The 23,689-nt window shown below is 35.7% G+C and overlaps 1 protein-coding gene across 2 annotated transcripts in view; it reads left to right on the plus strand.

Annotated features, from left to right (window-relative positions):
- Positions 1-23,689, plus strand: part of GLIS1 (GLIS family zinc finger 1) — a 143,313-nt gene that overhangs the window by 13,960 nt on the left and 105,664 nt on the right. The gene's annotated exons all lie outside the window — the stretch shown is intronic.

Consider the following 23,689-nt stretch of genomic DNA (forward strand, 5'->3'; position numbering starts at 1 on the left):
TTTCTGCCTTCTAAAATATTCTTCCAAGAGAATTACAGGGGTTTTGTGTACCTTGTATGGTGATATTATGAAGCAGTATTTTACTTGCTAGAAACAGCTCCTTACATGATCTTTTATTTCACATTACCCTTCTATCACAATTATGCATTTCCCTACCAAATGAAGTTGGTAATACTTCATTTTGTTTGTGAGAGGAAACAATATAAATATTGTTTATAAATATTGGCATGTTGTATTTTGTCGCTCTCTGCAAAAAGCTTAGCTTTTAAATACAAATGGTTTATATTTGAAAAGGCCACTGAAATATTAACAGAATGTTCAAAGCAGTTTGGAACAGTTTAATGTAAGGGAGAGTCAATGTGCCTTGGGTGATATTTTAAATCAAGAAACATGGAACACATTTTAATCCTTTTTTTTTTCAGTTTGTCTTTTGAATGATATCCCAACTGAGCAGAAGCTTTTGAAATGATACATGGCAGAAAAGGAAGAGAATCCTAGTAATTATTATTAATGATTAAAATTGAGCATCTAATATAACTTTCAGGATGGCTTTCATTTAATATATATAAAACACAGTTTTCAGAAGAGAGCTATTAAAAATGTTCTTCTCTGATCAGGCAGATCTAAGCTACACCATAATGCCAACATGTTGGGAATAGCATTGTCTCTGCTTGAATTATTACAGTTATGTGGGAAATTAAAAGCTAATGATTTGCAGTTAAGTGGCAATAATATGAAACTCTTAATTGAGTAGGTAACCACAAAGCAATATTGGACAAAGCTTCCAAACACAGTTGTGAAATATAAAACGTTTATTTGTAACCCAAAATGTATTGCTTACAAAGGAATAACCGCACTAACGTCATCAAAAAGGAACACTTTAAAGAATTGGTGTTCATACACAGGAGTGTGGTTGAGTGTGTTTCAGAAGAACAAATACCCCCTAAGTACAATACTTGTCATATTTTGGAGTGAGAGTTATTCCTTTCAGGCTAAGATGTACTTTATATTGAAGGGATATATGGTAGTGTTATTGGAGTTATTATTCCCAAATGCTGTTCTTAAAAAGCAGTCTTAGGGTCAAGAAGAATGTCAAGATATTCTTAACTGTGATGAGAATATGTTCCTAGGACAGCCTTATTTTCCCATATTCCTGGTGTTTGTGTTCGTTCTCTCTCTCTCTCCCCCCCCCTTACACACACACACACACACACACACACACACACACAGACATATGTGCAGAGGATTGTATTAGAAAGTGAAATAATATGGACAATTAAGGGACTGCATGGGGTTTCTCCTACACATAGAATGGCCCATAATGCCTCATTACACAGATACGTTGTGTATGCATGTTATTTGCATGTTGGTATTTATTTCTCTTTATTTTACTTTTCTATCCTAAATATTCCTATATAATTTATTATCTAATATAATGCCTAATACACTGAATACTATATTTTTGAAAGATTAAAACAATGGGGGTTATGTGTTTTATGTGTACGGCATCCTTTAAATCTTTCCATTGACCTTATACTGGTAAATTATGTGGCTTATATGCTCATGACAAGAATCCAAGCATAATGAAGTAGTACATATAACTTCCGACTGCAGAACATGTTGTTATTGCATTTAGAAAAACATTAAGATTGCAAGAATTGTCACTAACACTAAGCAGCACAGATAGCTTAAGTAGGAACAGGGGAAGAATCAGGTAGAAATTCAAATCTCCAGTTTCATTGTGTCTTATAAAAGATAATTGTGCTATATTCCAAAAGTTAGAAATTTGAAACTATGGAAATATTTGGATTACTCAACAGTGTGTGTGTAGCCACATTGGAGGTTGCTTTTAAAAGGTATATAAAAACAATCCATTTTCTTGAACTTTCTCTCTCTTTTAAAAGTTTAATTTAAAAGCAAAGTTTGTTAGGCTTTAACAGTTATGAAAGGTATGGTATAGAACTCTAGATTTACTCAATAACAGAAAACATGCTGTGTATTTTTTTCCTTTGAAGTGTATATTTGGCACCTATTGTGTGGTAGTTTTCTAATGTTACCTTCCTAGTCAGTTATTTCACACAAATCTTTATGTCATTATGTTAACCTCTGTTAGATAATGGGTAATACTGGAAGAATTTATAATTGTGAATTGGATTGTAGACCCCTATAAATAGTCCATGGACCTGGATATTAGGCTGTTTCAGGTATACTCTCTTCGGTATAAACAAAAAGTTGTCGGTTCAGCATATGTGAATGGGCCTTTTGTCCGATCAGAATTGAATTTCTACATAGTATTACAAAATAAACACTCAGTGTCCTGTTTTTTGAAGACTGTAGAAGAGTTACCGGTAAGACTATTAAAATATGTTTAGTTTTAAAAAGGAAAGGAGAAGTTAAATATTTAAAATACATTTTAAAAAGTTTTTTACAGTTCAGCACCAAAATATAAACCATAATGGTAGATTATCAAAATGGATTTTTCTTTAAATATTAGCTTAAAATTTTTTGAATTACTTAAAAAATCTTAATCTTAAGCCAAGAAAGCAGCAGGTAAACTGCTTTAAAAATTAGTGTTGGTCAGGAGTTTATTTACAGGCTGAAGTGTTATTGCAATTTATTTGTCCTTTTGGATGTATTATTGCTTCAGTGGGTCTGTTGGCTTTAGTGTAAGTCTAATAACTTCAAGTTTAAAGAAGAATTATTCTGCAAATGTTAATGTTCATTTAAAAATATTGTTTTGTTTTTTAAAAAGCCTAAATTACCTTCATGATCTTTTTAAAGATTCCCCCCCCCTTCCCAATTGCTTCCAGTGTCTTTTGAAAAAACATAATTGCTTTATTTGAAACGGGGTATTTTTCCAGTCTGATCAACAACATTTGTTGGTTAAATATGTGTTGAACAGATTCAAGGGAGGCTGGCAACAAGTAGCTTGCTGTCTGCATGCATAAAAGCTCCCTTCTATGTAAAATTATTAATTTCTTATGACAGTCTTTGCTACTATGTACTGAAATAGACAAAGGAATTTTGGAATTCAGGCTACTTGAGAACAGGAAATACATGAGACATTTTGATTGAAAAGTAAATGGTCCACTAAAATGGCACTTAATCCTTTTATTATCTTCCAACAGCAGTTTCCACAATGTATTTTCATGAGGTAAGCTTCCCCTTCAGTCCAACTGTAACACTCATCATTACAGCTGGTTTAAATTTAGCCAGTATGTTCCCTTCTCAGCAACAGAGAGTGGGAAAGTGGGAAGGGGAATTGCCATAAAGGCATTACTGATATTTCTGGGTTCCCTGGATTTGTTGCCAAAATTTATATTGCGTACTGTTTTTTATTTTCAGTTAAAATGTATAATTAATGTATTCCTTCTCAACATTGTGTCCTTTCATTTGTGTGGGGTTATGTTATGTTATGCTTTGCTGTTGTTCATTCTGTCTTTATTCTTTGAGCTGTGTAAGTAGTCTGAAGGAAAAACCTAATCTCTTTGCAATATCCTGTTATGCTTCATATATAGCTTGTGTTGTTTTAGTTTTATTAAATTTGGTGCTCATCTGCATTATAATCAGAAATATATCTAACAAAAATAATGATGCAATGCCTTTAAAACCTGAACTTTTTGAAGATTAATTTAATGCTTTTTTATATTTGGTGTCCCAGACTATTGGAATTTTGATTGTCTGAGAACAAAAATTAGACAGTTTAAAAGTTTTCAAGTAAAAAAACCTTAACTTTTTGTCCTACTGTTGTTCTGCATAATAATGATTAATGATCCTGATATTATGTAATATATAAGGTTTTATACACACACACACACACACAGAGGTTAAGCCCTTGCTTGTGAATGTAATGTGTATGTGAGCATGCTGGACTTTATTCTCCATCTTTTAAACCAAATAATGAATTGTGTTGAAATACTTAAACAGTCATGATATTGCCATTTAAATAACAATTTATAATATTCATTAAATTCAATTTCTAGTTCAGTCAATAATATGATACAAAAATAAGGTTTTTGGATAGCACATAACATATTTAATTACATCTAAATATCCACATGAAAGCATTGCAGGAATAGACAAGTGCCCAATTTCTGATGCACAGATACTTCAATTTCCCTTACCTGTACAGGTGATTCTTATTTAGCGACTGCCTTATTTAACAACCATTCACAGTTATGACAGTGATGAAAAAGTAACTTTTTGACTAGTCCTTGCATTTACAATCTTCGCAGATCTGTAAAGCAAAGAAAAGGTGGAGTAAGATCATAAGCGCAGTTGTGGTTTCACTTAGCAACCGCTTTGCTTAACGACCAAGTTGCCTGTCTCAATTGTGGTTGCTAAACAAGGACTACCAGCAGTGTGTAAAGCCAGGCTCATATTAGATGGCTTCATCGGAATTTTTCCAATTATAATCTACCTGTATATAAGCCTTTTTTCCCCCGCAGAATGGGTTAACAAGTCCAGCAAAGCATTAAACAACCCAATAATTGGATCCAGTGGAATTGATGGTTCTTTGCATATTGTTATTCATATTGGGACTTATAGTCACCTATTAGTTAATGTATGGATGTGGGAGATTATTCCACTTGTTTAACATGATGATCCCTAAACATACAGTATTCTCATAGATTTTGAGCCTGTTGAGGTACTTGATTTATTCAGAAGTCAAGACAGATGATAAAAGAGTTTCACACATAATAGGATTATCTTGACCCATTTCAGACTGATTTTAGATCCATATTTAATATTGAAATGGCTTTGGTGATGAGTGATCTTTGCTGGAAGAAAGATAAGAGAAGTACAGCCCCATTATTTGGATAAGTTGTTTTGATATAATACTTTGAACTGTCCCCTCATGCTTTCATTCTAGTCAAACAGTATCTACAGAAGAACTACACAAGCCCTCACTGATTTTACTCATTGGGATGAGATTCTTATAATCTTATGAATTTTTTTAAGGGGATTACTGCAGTTGTCACTGCATCTTTTTGGTAGGCATTAATGATATGAAGTGTTGTTGTTTTCTGAAGACCAAAGAAAACATGATGCTAAACGACATGGTGAGAAGAATTATAAAAGTAAATGGGGGTATTTTTTGAGACAGCAGGACATGGAGCAAACCTTCTGGGACTAATACCAAATGTGAGGAGAGTTCTTTTTTGTCAGAACCATGGCAGGAAAGGAAAGTAAAATCTGGCTTTCCTGCACACTGCGGTCCTGGCAAAACTCCTGCTTCATGTTATGAATGGTTTCTTGAAGGGGCATAGTTGTTAATGATGTTTATCATCTTGTCTAGTTTTGCCCTGCAGGACAGAGATCACATTCAAGCATCATACCAAGTGGTTAATTGGGAATTTGCCCAAAGGTGCCAGCTGGGTCCTCCATGCTGCCCTGGGTCACTCCTGACATATTTAAGGCCTTTTACATCTTCCACCTACAGGAACTGGCTTGTTTAATAGTTATTGTGTCATCTATGTGCAATGTCCATCTGACAACAACCAACCCTAAATCACGCTATGTTGTTTTAGATTTATCTCTCTCTTTAGCAAGGGCAGAAATTGTGGTCAAGCAGCAGATGTGTGAAAAAAATCCAGTGGCAGTTACTGGAGAAGCATGTGTAATGGCCAGCTGGTCTGTTGGGTGGATTCACAAATAATCATCTAGCATCTCTGCAAATTATGCAGGATCTCAGCCAAAATACATCACACATTATCTGCTTACAAGAGTATATACACATTCCCAACCCAACCAGTACATCTCTGACATTACCACAAGCATTCCATATATGTTTATCGATAAATGCATTAAACAACTAAGGAGACATTACATAATAGTTGAACTATTAACAAAGCAGTCTATTTATTATCATTTTCAACTACATATTTGTGCAAATTTTCCATTATTCAAGCGTATTTGCTTTATTATATACTTACTCTAAATCAACAAATGTGGTAAATTTTCTTTCTCACATTCATGCATTTCTCAATGACCTGTTGAAGAAAAATCTGGTTTGCAGACTCCTACCTGGCCTAAAGCCACACTGCAGTTCCCAGATGTTGCTCACTCTTACTCTTTCATTCAGAATTCTGCTCAACACCTTCCCAGGCGCACTCAACAAACAAATTCTCTTATAGTTTTTGCATTTTCTCTGTTTCTTTGTATAAAGAAAAATATTGACATACTTTCTATCATCAAACACAATGCAATCATCTTATGCATAGATCCAACAAATTCTAATAACTCAAATTTTGGGCCTTTTGGCCATAATAAATTGAAAATAACTCAAATAACTTTTGTAACTCAAATACTGAGTTCAGTATCTCTAATGTGATGTAATGACATAGCAAGGAAAGAAAGAAATGAAAAGAGACCATTGTGTTTTGGAAATATATAGAACAATGGTTTCTGGGTGGGAGAAAATGGCAGATTGACAGGCCTCTGCAAACAGCATAGACAACGCTGCAGTGAAGACTGGCAGCTGGGCATTAAGCCTGGGTCATCGGCCCCTTTCCAGATAAGGAGAGGCCAGGAGATTGCTCTGAAAGTCTGCTCCTTGCGAGGAGACCCGCAAGATCCGAATAGGTTCTGTGTGCTTCTCATGAGTCTGAGTGCCAGGGGCCGCAGAAGAGACAGCAAGCTCACAGCCACAGCAGAACCTGCAAAAAGATATTGGGTTTGCAAAAGTCCCCACATTTGGAGGATATTTATTTCAAAGTTAAAGAAAGATCTTTCATCCAGCAGAGCAAACAAGCCACCTGGTGAGTCACCCTTCATCCCAGATTAAAGATAAGAGCAAAGGAGCAATTTAAAGGATTTAAAAGTAAATAAAGGCAAAAAGCTTGCCAAGAGTTTAAATTAAGAAAGTTTAAAACAGATTAAGGGGTCAGTTGAATTTGGATTTACTGATTTTAAAGTATTTTTATTTATTTATTTATATATCAAATTTGTCATTGCCCGTCTCATTAAAAAGTGACTCTTAAATCGCTTTTAAGAAAGCAATTTTGAAAACAAGTAAACAATTAATATTCATCTCCATGGGAAAGAGTTTTACTTGGACTAACTGGTGACAATGATTGGACAGCTTTGCAAAACAAGGACCATCTGACTGGGACTAAAGCTGACTGGGACTAAAGACTCAACGATTTAGAGAAAGGAGTGGAAGTTTCTGGATTGAAACAGCTGTTATTAGAAAAGTAGTGAAACTTACAGAAATGATAGAAAAAGGTATTTTTTCTGAGGCATTCCAAAGGATCTTTGAGGAATTGGGAAAGAATGTTACAGATACACTAACAGAATCAATAACTGCCTGTGTGAATGTATCATTTAAAAGCGCTCTGAAAGAAGAGATTAAAAAGATGAAAAATAACTTTGAAGAATCTGCAGGACATTTGAGTGGAGAGGTGAAACAAATTAAAGTCAAGGTGGAAATTTTGGAAAATAAAATAGAAATAATAAACATAAAGGAAATACAAATATTAATTCAAGAGATGAAAAATGATGCAGATAATGGATTACTGCTGGATTTATAAGAGAAAGAATCCTGTTTGAGACCAAGAGTACTGAAAAACTCTTTTTTCCTGCACTTTGCATTTTTTCTATTTTTCTTCTCTTTATTTTTCTTTTTTCTCTTAATCTTATTTTGTGTTATCTTTAGAATTTAGATTTTTTTTTCTAAAAGGAAATATATAGAATATATCTGAATCAAAACCAGATAAAATGCTGGGTGGGGGTAGGAGGAGGAAAGTCTATAATTCAGGATGTAAGTTTTGAATTTATCTTTAGGAAAGCTCAGTACAAAATAGTTTTACAATGGCATATTATTTCTGCATTATGTATTACATTTTATGAAAGAAGTAATGCTGAAGCCCCAGAAATTTATTTCTTCCCTATATATTATAATTGGCCAAAAGTTTAATTGCTTTGGGATCTTATAGTAGAGATAATTCATGAAGTAACTGAGATTAAAATTGGAAGCATATAGAATGGTTTTATAATAGTGGGATGAGATAATAATAGCATTGATTGGCTAGTATAGCATATTAAATTAATCTACCTTGACCAGTGAAGAATTATTAATTCGAGTGTTGGAAATAGAAATAGAGAAGCTGATTGATAAAAGTTTGTTATAAGAATGAAGTTTATTATCTTAGTGAGTTTGTGTTGAATTTTGAGACATAAGCAAGCATGTTTGGAAAGAATTTGCTTTTGTGAATTCAGAAAGAAAGGGAAAATTAATGTGTGCCCTTTATCATTCGTGTTTTTGATGCTGGTTTCAGAAAAGAATTGTGCTGCGCATTTTGAGTTACATCTACTTAGCAAACAGTGTAGATTCTTCATTTCTTGTGTTATTCTTGGTATGTGTAGAGATAACATGTCTACAAAGAGTCTCCTGTGCTCAGATAACATGCAACTTGTTTTGCTGAATAACTTGTCTTGGCCTTTCTTTTGAAACTGCACCCAAGGCAGTTAAAAATGGGAAATGGAAAAAGCATGTTTTCATAATCCAGCTCGGTAAAGTTTGCACAACTTGCTCTTTGTTTCATCATCCCAACAATAAATCTTTCATTTGTGTCAGCTAAGAGTGCTTACCAGGTCTGCAAATGATTACGTCTATGAATTGTTAGTATTTTTGCACTATATAGGTAAATGTTAAAATGGGGAGTTGATCAAGGCTCTTTTATGATCTGGCAGGAAGTCTCTTACCCTCAAAAAGTTTTGATACTTCAAGTTTCTTCCAAGAGTTTCCAATCTCTCACTCTCTTAACTATTATATGGGATTATTTAGCTTTAATTTATTCCCCTTGATTATGAAAATCAAAGTTAGCTGATCAGACATTGTTCATAAAAAAAGACTTCTCCAACTTAGTATTCTCCAGATGTGATACTTTAACAATTCCAATAATTCCCTTCTCACTTAGCTAGAACTATAACTATTGCTATCTTTGAATGGAATAGTTTTCAGTGACTTTAAAGATAAATGTTCCTTCCAGCATGATCTGATGCATTGTTTACTATGGCCCTTTATGGTCAGTGGCAGTTACTCCCAAGTAACTATATGTCAGATTGGGAAAGCCTCCGAAAGTCTTGGTAACTAGCTGGCTTTGCTCAAAACCAACCAAAACATTTTGCTGCCCATATAAAGCTAGCTGGACTAGCATTGACACTAGCAGAAGACCAGTTAAAGAGGCTCAGGATCGGCAGTGTGAGATAGACAGTTCTGACCTACCAACATCTTGAGTGACCACTGCAACACAGCAGTAGCAGCACTTGTATCTGTCTCATTTACAGAATGATGCATATCGAAGAGAGTGGCCTTGACTAGTTACCTGTCTGCTTGCCTTTTCTGTGTTAGGAGAAGGAATCAGGCCAGAAACTAGTAAACATTGCTTCAGAGTTTCAGTTTGGGGAAATGGAAAAGTTAGAAGGCTCAGAAGAACAGCTGGAAGAATTGTCAAAATCTACCCAGGATTCACTACCTAACACTGCCACCTCATTCTCTTTCAGGGACAGACCTGTCTGTTTTAAAGACAATTAATATTAGGTCTTTTAATTCAGCAAGAAAAACAATGGTACAGTAAGTTTGGATATTTCTTACTCTAAATTCCTGCTATAAATCCTTTTTTCTGTTTATTTCCCTTTATCATCTACATTTGGATAGTGTGGGAGAGGAGATTAGGATTGCTTGACAAAATTGAAATGCTTCTGTGATCCTTAAAGCAATCCTCTCTGCACTTGTTTTCCTCTTGAACATCTGCCAATTTGCTGAAAATGAAACTATGATTCAAGTCCAGCCACTGGAGTTTTATTGATGTCTTCCCTCTAAAGGCTGTGGTTTGCACTGCAGATGGACTATGTCCAGGTATTAGATTAGACCAGCTCCAATTATGTTAGGAGGCAGAAGAGGCAATACCATTATACAGTGGTCCTTAAAAGTTTGTGAACCCTTTTGAATTTTCAATATTTCTGTATAAATATGACCTAAGACATTATCTTTCCTCCACACAGGCCCTAAAACTATATAAAGAGATTCCAATTAAATGAATCAAAAACATTATACCTGTTTTTTTTATTGTTTGAGGAAAGTAATCCAACAGCTATTATGTCTCCAGTCAATTCTTTCTCTTACGACTGCAATTTCTCTTATGACTGCAATTAAAAATATAGCAATTCATTCTATTGCTGAAGTACAGTTTTTGTTTTGCTTTCCTTACCCTCTTGAACATACTAGATATTTTTCAGATTAGTTGTAGATTTCTGTGTTTCACTGACTGGGGCTTAGTTTAAAGCAAGTGGCTCATTTTGCTTTGAAACACCACCACCAGATAGCATCTGAACAATAAGCAAGGGCTGTGTGTATACTCACTGTTTAATTTTACCTAGGATGGTTAAGCATCTCAGAGTCTTATCCTAATTTTACCACCACTCACAGCCCTCCAGGAGAGTCTTCTGCTGCAAGCACAAATATATATCCTTTATTACTGATAGGGAACAATGTCAGCCCTTCAAGGTAGGCCAGGTCAGGAAATAGGAACCACAAAGATTCCAGGAATGCTACTTTATTGTTATAGAGTACAATAACAGAATATTTAAACCTTGTCATCCCTCTGTCCCGTCTTAGACAGTACTAAAGTGCGTTTAGTTGTTTCTTTCTCACACTTTCCACTTTCTCAAGAGTTGCTGTTTGTCCTGCCGTAATGGTTCATCCATTCCTTCCTCAAGATCATCTCTACTCAGGTGAGGGACGTGACAGGTCACATTGCATTACAGAGAAATAATTAGAGATGCCGCTTTTATTAATGATTTTATTTCCCACTGAAGGCTGGTGTGAACATTCCAGCCAACCACAGTTGGTTCTGTGATATGTGATAACTACTTGTCAAAATTGCTCCAGTTTTCCTTTAGCTTGCCTCAAGTGCATATTTTGCTTCGCTACCAAAATTGAGGCACTTAAAACTTAATTTTTTCAAAGATGATTTATGAAACCAGCCATTGTAACCTAAACAAAACCACGTTTTTCTTGAAAAACTGACTTACTCTCATTATAAGTCCATAGTATGATTCCAGAATTTATTTAGAAGGCAGGAATTTAAAGTGCAACATAGCCACTTAAGCAAAAAAAAACCATTAAAACAATTCTTTAAAAATATTATGTGGTTTGGATTCAGATAATCTATTAAACATTTTGTAGCTTTTTTAATGCTGACCTTTTTTGATATTAGTTGCATTAAAATATATAGAGAAATTGAAAATGTAGAATGGAATATTAGCTGGAAAATATGGAAAGAACTGAACTGCAAACTACGATATCCTGAATTACTGCAATCCAATTTTCCTCTTGATTAGAATAGAGTTTCTAATCCCAGTTTCTGGTTTTGTTTCGGTGTTCGTTTGTGAATTTTAAATGACAGTTGGGAGCATATATATAATGGTTTTATTCATATCCTGAATCTGGTTCTGATAATTTTTGATAAGCATTTTGCAACTTGGACAGCACTCAACAACTTGGACTGTTGTTTTAAAATGTTATGATGTGCCTGAATATTGTAATTATTTTCTCAAGAATACAACTTGGATGTGGACTGTGGAAATGTGACAGAACCTCTCCTTTTCCAAACGTGATCTTATGACAGAATAACTGAATCTCCAGAGTCTCAGTGGAAACATCATTAGGCTATTATAGAACTTCAGGGCATAATGAAATTTTATGTTCTCTTTATCTGTAGTAATAGGTGAAGTTTAACTGAGTCAAGGCTAAGATGAAAATCACATTTTCAGTACAGTGGGATTTTTCCCCTTGAACATTACATAATATTTACTCAATAGGTATTTATGTGCAGAAGACAGTGTAAAACCTCTGTGTATAATGATTGTGTGCATGGCTTTAGTTGTCTGTGTAGGCATTACATAATTGGGAAATTTTACGTTGGAGTTTACTCATAGAGGAAAATTTATTTATGCAACAACTTTATTTTTCTATTTAAGGAGAGTAGAACATATCTTCCAGCTAAATCCATTGTGACCAGCTCACTGTCAGAGCTAGAGTAAATGAAAAATAGTTTTTAGGGAATGATTCTAGCTGAAACCAGCTTAGGCTAAATAACTGTGTATACGTGTATGTATGCATATGAATAAAAATACTTAATCTGAAGAATCAGAACCTTTTATGTCATAGTTTAACAGAACTGTTGATTCAGCATTGGTGTTCTTCTTAATCTTTCATTTTATCAGTGAAAGAACTGGCCATTCTAAAAGATGCTATTGCAGATGGTGGCACATAGACAACAGGCACACCTTGGTGTTGGTATCATTGGCAACATGTTGTACCTGATCTCAGCTCCATATTTTCCACTGGCATTGAGATGGACCTAATTACCCCAGTTAAGGTTAATCATCCTCACAACCTAGCTAGACACATTTAGGATTGTGGAACAGGTTTTCTAGCTCATACAGTACAACAAACATTTCGGAGAGAACCATAATGTAGCTTTTATATTGGGAGATGTACGGAACAATCCTTTTCATTTTTTCTGAGAAATAATTTATTTTGTGATTAGTTAGTGTGGTATCTGGGACAGTGGTTTGCAACCCGTCTCTCAATTAAAGAACTGGGTCTCACCATGACAGAAAACAATAATCCCACTTTTTCTAAGAAGGACATTTATAAGCTTTCAGGAATACAGGCAATTATTATTTTTACATTTATCATTCATGTTATGTTTAAAGACTTAGCTTTAATGATTATCCTTTGTATCATCTAGATTATTGCATCCACCTTGGATACAGTTGAGACACCAGTTGAGGACTATTATCCTGAAGCAGATATAGATAGGGTACAGATTGAGCTGGAATATTTCTTGTAGCAGGATTTCCAATATAACTCATAGCAAAATAAATTTATATTTAATTATTTAAATATACTCATGAGCTCCTCCGCCCCCCCCAAAAAGGTCAAAGAGAAGGAACAGTTTTTGGGGGAGGGGGGAAAAGGCAGTGAAAATACTTACTACTTACCATAAAGCACAGACTTCTTCTGATTCTAGATTTGTTCAGCCCAATTGGGGATTGCTGTACCAGTTTGTACATGTAGAACACTAGAGATGTACAAAATGTTTTCAATTTGAAATATTTCAGGTTTAGAATGGGATGTTTCAACTTTGACATGAATTATTTTGACCTTACTGTAAGTGTCCCTATGCTCTTCAGACCATTCTGGAACCATTTTGAGTTTAGAACATGTCCAGAATGGTTGAACTAGTGTTGGAAAATTTCTGGTAAGGTTGAAACAAACAACTTCATACTCAGAATACAGCATTTTAAACAGAAAATGGAATGTTCCAAGCTCAACCTGCTTTGAATTCAAGATGTTTAGCACACCACTATAGAATATTCATGAGATAAGTAAGTTGTGGGTAGTTTTGTCTCTTACTTTGTCCAATGCCATCTTGCAATTTTGATTACTGGATATTCTCAACACAGCATTGTTCTTGAGGCAGTCCTAAAAAAATGCATTTTGCCTGGTTGGTAATTCTTCCTTTTTTCCCCTCCTCTTAGTGCTATTATGTAATATAAATAGGAGATGCCAGAATAAATAATTAAAACAACAAATTCTGAAGGAAAATAAGGAGCTACAGAAGGTGGAATATTAGTGTGGGAGGAGTGCTTTTCTCAACTGAAAGAACTGAAACAGAAAGCAAACAAAATGGGCTATAGTTTACGGTCAGAGTAATAGGTCAAGATATTTTGTGAATTTTGCAAGATTTTTTGAATTTTTTTGGGAAGACCCATCTTGTTAAAATGCAATTATGAATAGGGTTTTATAGTGGGAAGAAAAGAGTATATAGGGAACACAAACAGGGCATCAACCTCATATGGGAGATTATTTCGTCTTTTGTGATTTTCAGAACAAGTATGTGAACAGTTTCAATTTTAAATATGTTAGCAACAAAATACATTGTTACATAATTTATGTGACATCTGTTTCTTCCATTAATTTTGCTTCCATACCAGGAAAGCTAGAGGGGATTAAAATGGGGGTTCACTCCTTACATTTCCTTGCCCTTGCATGGTGAGAGCTGTAACAGACTAAACTCCCAGCAGGAATCCTTTGCCAAAGGCAAAGGGAGTTATGACTCTGCAAACCAAAGATTGGATTATCTCCTTGTATTACCTCTAAAATTCATGTTATTGGTTGCAAGTCCCTTTTCCAATTGATTTGGGAGTCTTTTCTAACCTCAGTGCCTTCCTGACAAGTGGACTAACTCCCAGAATTCTCAGCAGTGGACATGTGGAATTTTGAGAATTGAAGCTGAAATATCAGAAGAACCCAAGGTTGGTGATCCTCAGCTAGTCACAAGCTTTCTATAAAGGGAGAATAGTTCTGCCATCTACTTGTTGATAGGAAGCCATAGGCCCATTGAGAATATAGACATTACACAGAATTAATATACTGTATATACTCACAGATAAGCCAAGAATTTTAGGTTCCAAGGTACACCCAAAAAATTGGGCTCAGCTTATTCACGGGTGGGCTTATCCACAAGTATACACAATAATACTTTTTTGAAGTACCCAAATATACTTGTGGATAAGTTGATCCTCAAATTTTTAACCCAAATACCATGAAAAAGGTGCCACCTGCAGATAAGGCAGTTGTGAAAATTAAAACAAAAATTTTTTGAGGATCAGCTTATTCAACCTCGTTGGGTGGCACAACTTTCATTGTATTTTGGTTAAAAATATGAGGATAGGTTTATCTGCAGATAAGCTTACACGTGAGTATATAAGGTAGTCTAAATTGCTTAGTGGATGGATAGGATAAATCTTATGTATGAATAATTACATTGATATGGATCCATATTTTGTTGGATATTGCATTGTTGTAGAGGAAACATGGGATTTGCCACTCCTATTGTGGTAAAAGGGACTTGGATATACAGGGTAGTGAAAGCTTTGTTTGTTGTTTCACATAACACTAGAAATTCCAATTAAGCAAGCTGTCATTTAGCTTGAAGTGTTGTGGCTAGGGAACATAACTGTCATTAATGTGGCTTCAGATGTAGCCAGAAGTTCACCATAACTGTCAGTAGAGAAACTATGTAAGATTTGGTGAGAAATCATGGGGGAATTGGCACTTATTTCAAAATATATGATAAAATATATGAATGTAATATAAATACATATATAAAATATTGATATTTAGGGCTGTTTTCATCACATTCTGATTTAGTTGGTTTTCACACACTCTTGCTTTTCTGTTTTGCCTTCTCTTCATTTTGCCTGGATTACAAGTTTTCTGAATGTGGATTATTAACACATTATCTCCTGCATTAGCTAATTTGGAGACTTTGGGAGTGGGAAAGCGGGATAATTTATTTTAAATAAGAAGGTTGTATTTTTTTTAATCCCTTCAAGTCAGAGTGGACTTCTGGCAACTGCCTAGACTAGTCCTTGCAAATTTTTTGGCAACATTTTCCAGAAGTGGTTTGTCATTGTCTTCTTCCTGGGGCTGAGAGAGAGCGACTGGCTCAAAGTCCCGCAGCTGGCTTCATACCTAAGGTAGGACTAGAACAAACAATCTCCCAATTTCTAGCCTGGGAGTTGCTACCCCAAACTACATCTCTAAAGAAAATGAATAATCCTGGGCAAACATGATTTTCACTTGCCTTGTGAGAAGAATGTTTGTTGTACCCTTACTGAGATTTCCCCGAACTTTCCCTTGAAATTTTGCCGTTAAAAAGCAAAAGTAGCACAATCTCCAGGTGGTAAAAAAACAAATATGAGAAGGAAGCATGGAAGCATTTTATAAACCAGGAAAGTATTATTTTATAATATGATAACCATTAGTTGTGAGAATTCTGTATTGCAAAGTGTTTCAGGGCTCATCTGCACAGCTGCTGTTACTGTGTTTTCCTCCTGTTTTGGAACCTGTAGGGACTTCTGTCACCCTAAATTTTGTCACCCTAAATTTGTTGCTCCCACAACACACCTTTATTATGCAGCCAGAATGGGAACATGCTATGCTGCTGCATGTAGAGCTTTACCACGCAACACTGAAGGATAGCAATAGTGGCTTTCCTGGGCTGAAATTGGAGTCTCACCATCAATTGCCTTATGTGTGTCAGGGTGGTGCTTGTGTGATCCATGCCAATCTCCCCCCCCCCTTTCTCTCCAAGATTGTCAACCTAATAAAACTACATGGCATCAAATAACTCATCTGTCTTTTGGTCACCTGATTTGTGTTCCACAGATACAGCCATTGCATAAGTGTCCTTGGAGTTTTGATATGTGTAGAAGTTGTGTTAAATTGTGGGATGCTCTCATATACATTCACATACTTTGTCTGAAATGATTATAAACCTGTCAACGTATCAGCCACTAAGTGGCACCAAAGAATCAGAATATTTACATCTCTTGGCTGCCATCAAGTGGTTGTCCCAATTTGTGCAGCTGAGATGCAGTCTCTGGATAAGTGTTGTTGAAGAGATAGAGTTTGAAAAAAGGGTTTTATGTGTAGGTGAATAGGTCAATCTGCCCTTCAAAATACAGTGAATAAAATGGCTGTAGAAATCAGGTCTCTGGTGTCCCTTACAGAGAGAGCAATGTGTGTTTGTTTTTAATCCATTCAATCATGTCTGATTCTCAGAGATTGCCTGGACAAGTTCCTGCAGTTTTCTTGGCAAGGTTTTTCACAGTCTCCTGGTTTCTAGCCTGATGCCTTAACCACTACACCAAACTGGCACATAACTGCAGACAAAGGCTTCCTGCCCATCCTCTATTCTGCATGCATACAAAAAGCTCCCCACAGCACCCACATAAGTAGAATCAATATTCAGGAGCAGAAATAGCATGTGTGCAATGTCTGTCTGTCAGTGCGTTGGGTTGCATGGTCTCTCAGTGGAGACAGCAACTATTTTTAGGTTGATTGGTTGACCTATGTTCGGGGCGATGGGAAGAAAGCACAAAGAGAATGGGTGTGGATGCTTGGCTTCTGGTCTCCCACACAGGCAAAACAGGTGTTGAGCTTGGCAGCTGGACAGAAGGGGGTGATGTCACTCCATCTGCCTCCTCTTATGCTGCCTCCTGTACATACCCTAGATTGTCCAAATGGAATGACTTGTCCTGTCATCACTTGGAAAATACTACCTCCACATCTAAAACTGTCTTCTGGTTGCCTTAGCAGTGGCCTGATGATGAGACAGAGGTAACGTTGTGCAGACATATCCTAAGCAAAAGAAAAATGCCTAGGACGCGTCCGCACAATGGGCATCTTCATAACGAGGCAAGGAAGGTCTGTGGATGCATTCTTAGTTAAATGTGCCAAAATGTCAAAACAATTCATGTAGAATTAGTTTCACTGTTTAGAAAAAGATAGGGATGTACATAATTAAGTGTTCCCAAATTGTCTTCATTCAACTGTGTCTGTGAAAACATCTTTGAGAAAAAATGTCCTGTTAAATTGAAACATAATTGCTAATATATTCTTTCATTATGGTACTGTTTTTTATCTAATTATTAAGCCTTATAAACAAATAATTCAGATTGTTCTTCCAAAAATGCTGTTCAACCTTTGTGTTATACTTTCCCTGGCTTTAATAATGCACTTCCCAATGTATATTAGTTTCTGGAAAAGAGGACTTGTTAAGAGTGGTTTTTCCAAATTGGCCACAATGATCTATTGTGATCTGCCAGCTGAATCATTGCTGTATTTGCAGGACTGCCAAGAGTGCTGCTGGGAAGGGATTGAAATGTTCACAATACTTCACTGTGATTCAAATCTTTTCTTGTATGGTATCCCAATAAATTGTATGTACAAAAATTGCTGTCTTGCAGTATGCAATGAATGTGATGCTGTGGTTGGGGTGTGACTGAGGGTGACAAAGCCCTCTTGATCACATATCTTATTGGACAACCTTAGGCCAACTGTCAGGGTAACTTAATCCTCAGCATAGTAAGATGTAAAATGGTTTCATAATGGTTAGAAATGGAGAGCTCAATGGGAATATAGCTCCAACTCATTTAAAAAGATTTAGTTACTTATATACAAATGAGACTACTGATAAAAAGCACACAGCATTTCTTCCTTAAGCAAGCATCTATACATGGACATGGTGTTTGTCATTTCTAGATATTTGTGTCCATCATTCACCTATATGTATATAAACAAATCAGATTTTCTGTATCCTCCTAGATTTTACAATTGTTGTTCCTAGTTGTTTGTCAGTTATATCAGGTGGTAGCATGGTACCCTCTGGATCAGATTTGGCTGCCTACAGCCCTAAATCCACTTTTGTGGTTCTTGGAGGTTCACTAACTATAACGCTGAAAACTGCTGGCATAGTTTAGTCATTTAGGAGGGAGAAGCACAGGAATAAGACAATAGAAGCTCCAAAAGGTAGGTAGGTAGGTAGGTAGGTAGGTAGGTAGGTATTTATTTATTTAAAATGTATTCTTCCAAACCAGCCTTATTTAAATGTATGATGTGGCACACCTCTTCTTTAGAAGTTTTGGATTGCATCTTCCACAATTACTGGCTAATGACTGTGCTAGATAAGATTTATGGGAATTGTAGTCCAAAATACCTGGAGGACATCAAGTTGTCTGTTTTTGCACTAGACTCACTTAACTACCAGTTCCTCAACTCAATTCTTGGCTTGCTCTCTTATTTATTTATTTCTTATATTTATATTCTACCAGAATACATAAACTCCTGGTGGTTTACTTAAATAATACAGATGAAAACAAAATAAAACTATCAAATTGATTTCCACCAATATTGCAATCATCAGCACCATTCACTAAAAGGTAACCTTAACTTCCAAATATCTTTTGGAATAAAACCACTTTCTGCCTTTATTCTTTGGGACTCTCCACTCTTGTTTTGATGTGAATCTTTGGATGGGCAGATACTCTTCTGACTTCTTCACCGAGGGTTCATCCCCTTCAGGAGCAATTTAGTGATCAGACAGAAGCTCTGCTATTATGGATCTGCCATAAATTTCTAATTAGAAATTTAATTAGATCCTTATATTTTAAAAATCAGGAAAATAGCAGTGCTGCTTTTAACCTGGAGATTTCTGCCAGCTGTTCCTCTATGGTGCTCTTAGCAGTAGTGGGGTGAGGTGCATTGAGATCTGGAAATGACATGGGAAGAAAAAAAATGAATATCTGCTTTTCTATAAGTATTATTTTAAAAAAAATAGCCACAGGGGGCTATTAACTGGGGAGAGATGGAGGAATTACAGAAGGTCATGATTATATGTTTTTCTGGCAGGTCCAGTTGTCATCCTAGTTCAGCATTCTGGCAGTCAGTTGATAATGTCATGTAAAGTCTGCTTTTAACCTTTGTGAGAAAGTTTTATTTTAATGATTCCTAAAACAAGGGTATATCTTCTTCCTGGATTTGTTGTGTTTTTCCAATTACTAGTCAGCACATTTACCAAGTGTCATTTTTAGGTTGTCTCAACATTTTTGCAGTATTAAAGCAGCCCTTCTATCTATCTAGCAACATCCGATCAACTTCTGCTTTAATGTTGCTTCTTCTTCACTCCATCACTTAATGACTGTACAGGAAAACTCGACTATTACACAACCATAAAATTTGTAAGGCTTTTTTTCCTGCACTGATTGAAACTGCAACTATGGTTTAAATGGGTTTATTTATGCCATTCCATATAAATCTAATTTAGCTTTTAGAGGAAACTTTGTGGCTTTGGTGCTATGAATTATTGCCCTCCCCCTTTCATTCTGCTCTAGACAATATTCATTGAAATACAAATAAATCAGGGGAAGGGAGGAAGATTGATTTCTTTGCAAATGTGTTTATTGTTGCCTCCCAGTTTTGAACTAAAGTTTGCTTGCTAGATGAACATAGAACATTGGAGGCAGATTTGGTTTGCTGATTTACACTGCTGTCATTATAAAAGCCATAATGATGTATGAAAACTTGCAACAGGAAAAGATTTGCAGCAGAATGCCACTAAGGACTGTGTTGGTGGTCCAATTCATCTTCAAAGAGCAATTTCTAGATAAATGGTGCTAAGTTGTTTGCTACAAGCCCACCTTATGGCCAGATCCTGATCAACACTATGAGATAGCCTGCTTCTAAATGCACACTTAGAATGGGTTCTAAGAGTTGACATGATTAAAAACAATTGAAGTCATAGTCTTTAGATGCAGATTTGATGTGAGTGTATAGATAACAAATACATTTTTTCAGAGGAACCCAGGGTATTCCACTCTAGATTCTATGAAGGTTAAGACAGGTATTAATTCAGTTAAGAAACATACTCATTCTGTTGCTTTTAAGTGTACGAATACAGCTGAAATATTCATAGGCACAAATGCATTAATATTTAGCAAATTCTCATGCTGTAAAGTAATGCCAGGTTTCTCCAGACAAGACTGTGATGGTTGCTATTGACCAGGAGTTAAATCTGTTTAGAATAAATGACCAGCACCTGACAGTTTGATATGTATAACATTTCTGCCTCTTCCAGTTGTAATTACTCTAACATTATATGTTTTACATGGCAGTTATGTTGAAGTCAATTTCAGTAATTTACCTTCCATATAAAGTTGTTTATAAGTACAATTTAAATCTAATACAGATGTATCAAGGAGGAAGTAGACATCTTACAGGGAAGGGCAGTAGTGATAGTTCTAGCAATAAACTGATTGTAAAAAGCACAGTTGTGTGCAAATTGAGTAAGTGAGGTGAAATCCAAGTTCTCCCAAACTTATGCTCTTTTTTAACATGAGATATATTCAACTCTCAGTTGTGCACTGATGCAACATGATTGAAATGTTTAAAAGCTGCAGTTATGTACATTTTTGGTAGGATGCCACATATATGCAGCAAAACATCTATACTTTTTGGGCAGATTCTGTACTGAACAGTTTGACTTCCTCCTTCCAGAGTTAAATATAGGAATAAGTAAAGCTCCTTTGATCCCATTGCATACTCATATATGTGGCTAATCAACCCATGAAAGAGATGCATCATCTCAACCTAATTTATAATGTAATACCATTCTGAAAGAGGCACTGCCCTATGATAAGTTTGTTCCTCCTATATAGGAGATTTTTCTTGCTGGTCATCAAGATTAGGTTTCTGATTGCTCCTGTGAGTTAGTGATCATATTTGTTGAGCTTCATTGCAGAATTTAAAGCCTGTTGCTGATTATATGCACTGCAAATGCTACATACATCAACTTTAGTTAGAGACTAATATTTGACAATTTAAAAGGGATTCCTTTTAGTGCAGGTTTTATATAAAGCTGTTTACATTAAAGTAACATCCAATTAAAATGTATTATGTAACCCACATCAGAGTTGAGTGCAGATTTTCTGTTTTAACTGACATATGGCCTTATTTATGAAAATAAAAATCATCATGTTTTGATGGTATGTTCACATAATTTATGTGGAAAACCACGGGGAATGCTTTTACTGAGCATGCTATTTTCTGGGATTCATTAAGTTCCTTTTAACCCATGTGCACAGCTGCCCTCCCCCACTCAATTCTTTACCCTGGAACAAAGAGTCAATATCAAATAAGAGAAGAGATTGGGAACAGGAAAGAACAAGATGTACTATACCATCCCATGCCATCAGTAGTCTTGTGTTTAGAACCATAGATTCGTTTGATTCATTAAATAACAAAACCTTTAAATAAATCCCAGACCTAGTATTGCAGGCAGGAGTCCAGAAACTTTCATAGTCAACTGGAGTACATTTTTTGTCTCTATTGAATTAAGATCTTTTACTTCACATTTCTTGCATAATAAGTCCTTTAAGCAAGGCATTCAATCTATGTTTCCTTCAAGGTAGGCATTGAAAATCAATCTAGCTGCAAAGATAATGGCATTGTTGGGTGGCTATTGAATTTCCCTGTAGAGTTTTCAGGGTCAATTAGAACTATACTATTACCCTTGAGATCTACTATTGTGGGATTCCCAGTTCAATAACTCTGGGATGATATCTTTTCAGTTCAGTGTATTGATGGTAATCATTGTACACTTGCCGTCTATTTCTGTGTGTTGCGGCAGTGTATCTTGTCTCTGAAGATAATACCAACCTGGGCGGTTTATCTGTCTAGAAGATCTTGTATACGAGATTCTGTACAGAAAAAGTATAGAAAGCCACTGAACAATGTAATAAAGTAATCTCCTTGACTCTTTCCTTTCAGGAGACAAATACCAATTCAGAAACCTGCACAATAGTCAAGGCTCACTTCTGGTGGTATGCTTCTAAAGTATTGTTCGGTTATTTTACAAGAAAAATCTGTCATTATCGTCTGACTGTTTCTCATTCTTTCCAGTTTATTTACCTAACCGAGTGATCTTTTTTATTTAGCATTTTCAACAATTATTTATTTAATTATTGTTGATATAACTTTCTGTTTATGTTCTTCTGCTACAACCTGTAACCTTAAGTTGTGTTGTTTCCTTTAAAGATATGAAGGCTGCTCATAATTTGGATATTCCTGTGTGATTTTCCTAATTTATGAAAGCCAGTTTGGTGTAGTGGTTAAGGTGTTGGGCTGACAATGGGAGACCCAGGTTCAAATCCATCTTCAGCCAAGGGAACTCAATGGGTGCTATGTATGTTGCTGTGAGCTCCTAAAAGAAAGATGGGATACAAAACTAACAAAAAACTATTAAAATAGGTGGAAAACATCAGTAAATATGCCAGTTGTTTCAGATGCTCAGGCTGTCTTGAAACTGCCTGAAACAGCAGATCTGATCAATTGCTGATATTATTTCAGAACAGGCCATGTTGGTTTTGATATCTAAATATTATATAAGTTCTAAATTTACATGTATTTGTCTCACAGAGCTCTTTATTAAAAATCCATATGTCATACTTTGTTTTATCTTAATTGTAACATGAACTAATGTATTAATTATTGTGTGTCTTATAGCAGTGTGAGTTTTTTATTCATTCATTCAGATATGTATGTTCTTTCTTTTAGAAACTGGGAAAGGAATTGAGATTAACACTCAGTATTAACAATAAGGAAAATCTCCTTCACATTAAGCTCAATTTCTGATGATTCCATGGATGTATCCATGAAATGTTCTTAAAAGCACTATGGAAGTGGGTTGCCACTGTCTTTTTACAATTTTTTTGACTTTTTAGTTTAGCCAAAGCCCTATAATTCCCTGGTAGTTCACAACCAAATACTAACTAGGCTTGACCTTGCTTTGCTTCTGACCCCCCCAAAATAAGCTAGGTGCTACCAAATAGCAGGGGAGTACTGACAATATCAACCTATATTTTAATTGTCATGCTTTCAAGTAAAGTATATACTTACTGATCTTTACTTGTATCTCTTCCTCTCCCATTTCCTTTTCTGCTGCTCAGACTCCTCCTGGGAGTAATTTACTATTTTTCCTTGATGCCTCTCTCTCCTCTTGGGGAGACGTCACCATGACATGCATGGCCTCTACCATCTCCTGCATGGCTTGCATCTGATCCTCTATCTACCCCTCAGAAACTGCCTTAGCAGTTATCCATGATCAGAATGTTCTCCATATGCAAAATAGGGAATATCTGTATATTCAGTGCTTCTTTCATAGATGAGAAAGTGCACATGCAGGTCTTAGATCTGTGGCTTGACTACAGAGATTTCATCAGCAGGGATCTTACACTGTTTGTGTGTCACAAACACAATTTGATAACAGGG

Source organism: Python bivittatus, unplaced genomic scaffold (assembly GCF_059951505.1).
Source record: "Python bivittatus isolate LINGU-HERP-01145 unplaced genomic scaffold, Pbiv_v1 ctg000700_np1212, whole genome shotgun sequence".
In the NCBI taxonomy this organism is placed as follows: domain Eukaryota; kingdom Metazoa; phylum Chordata; class Lepidosauria; order Squamata; family Pythonidae; genus Python; species Python bivittatus.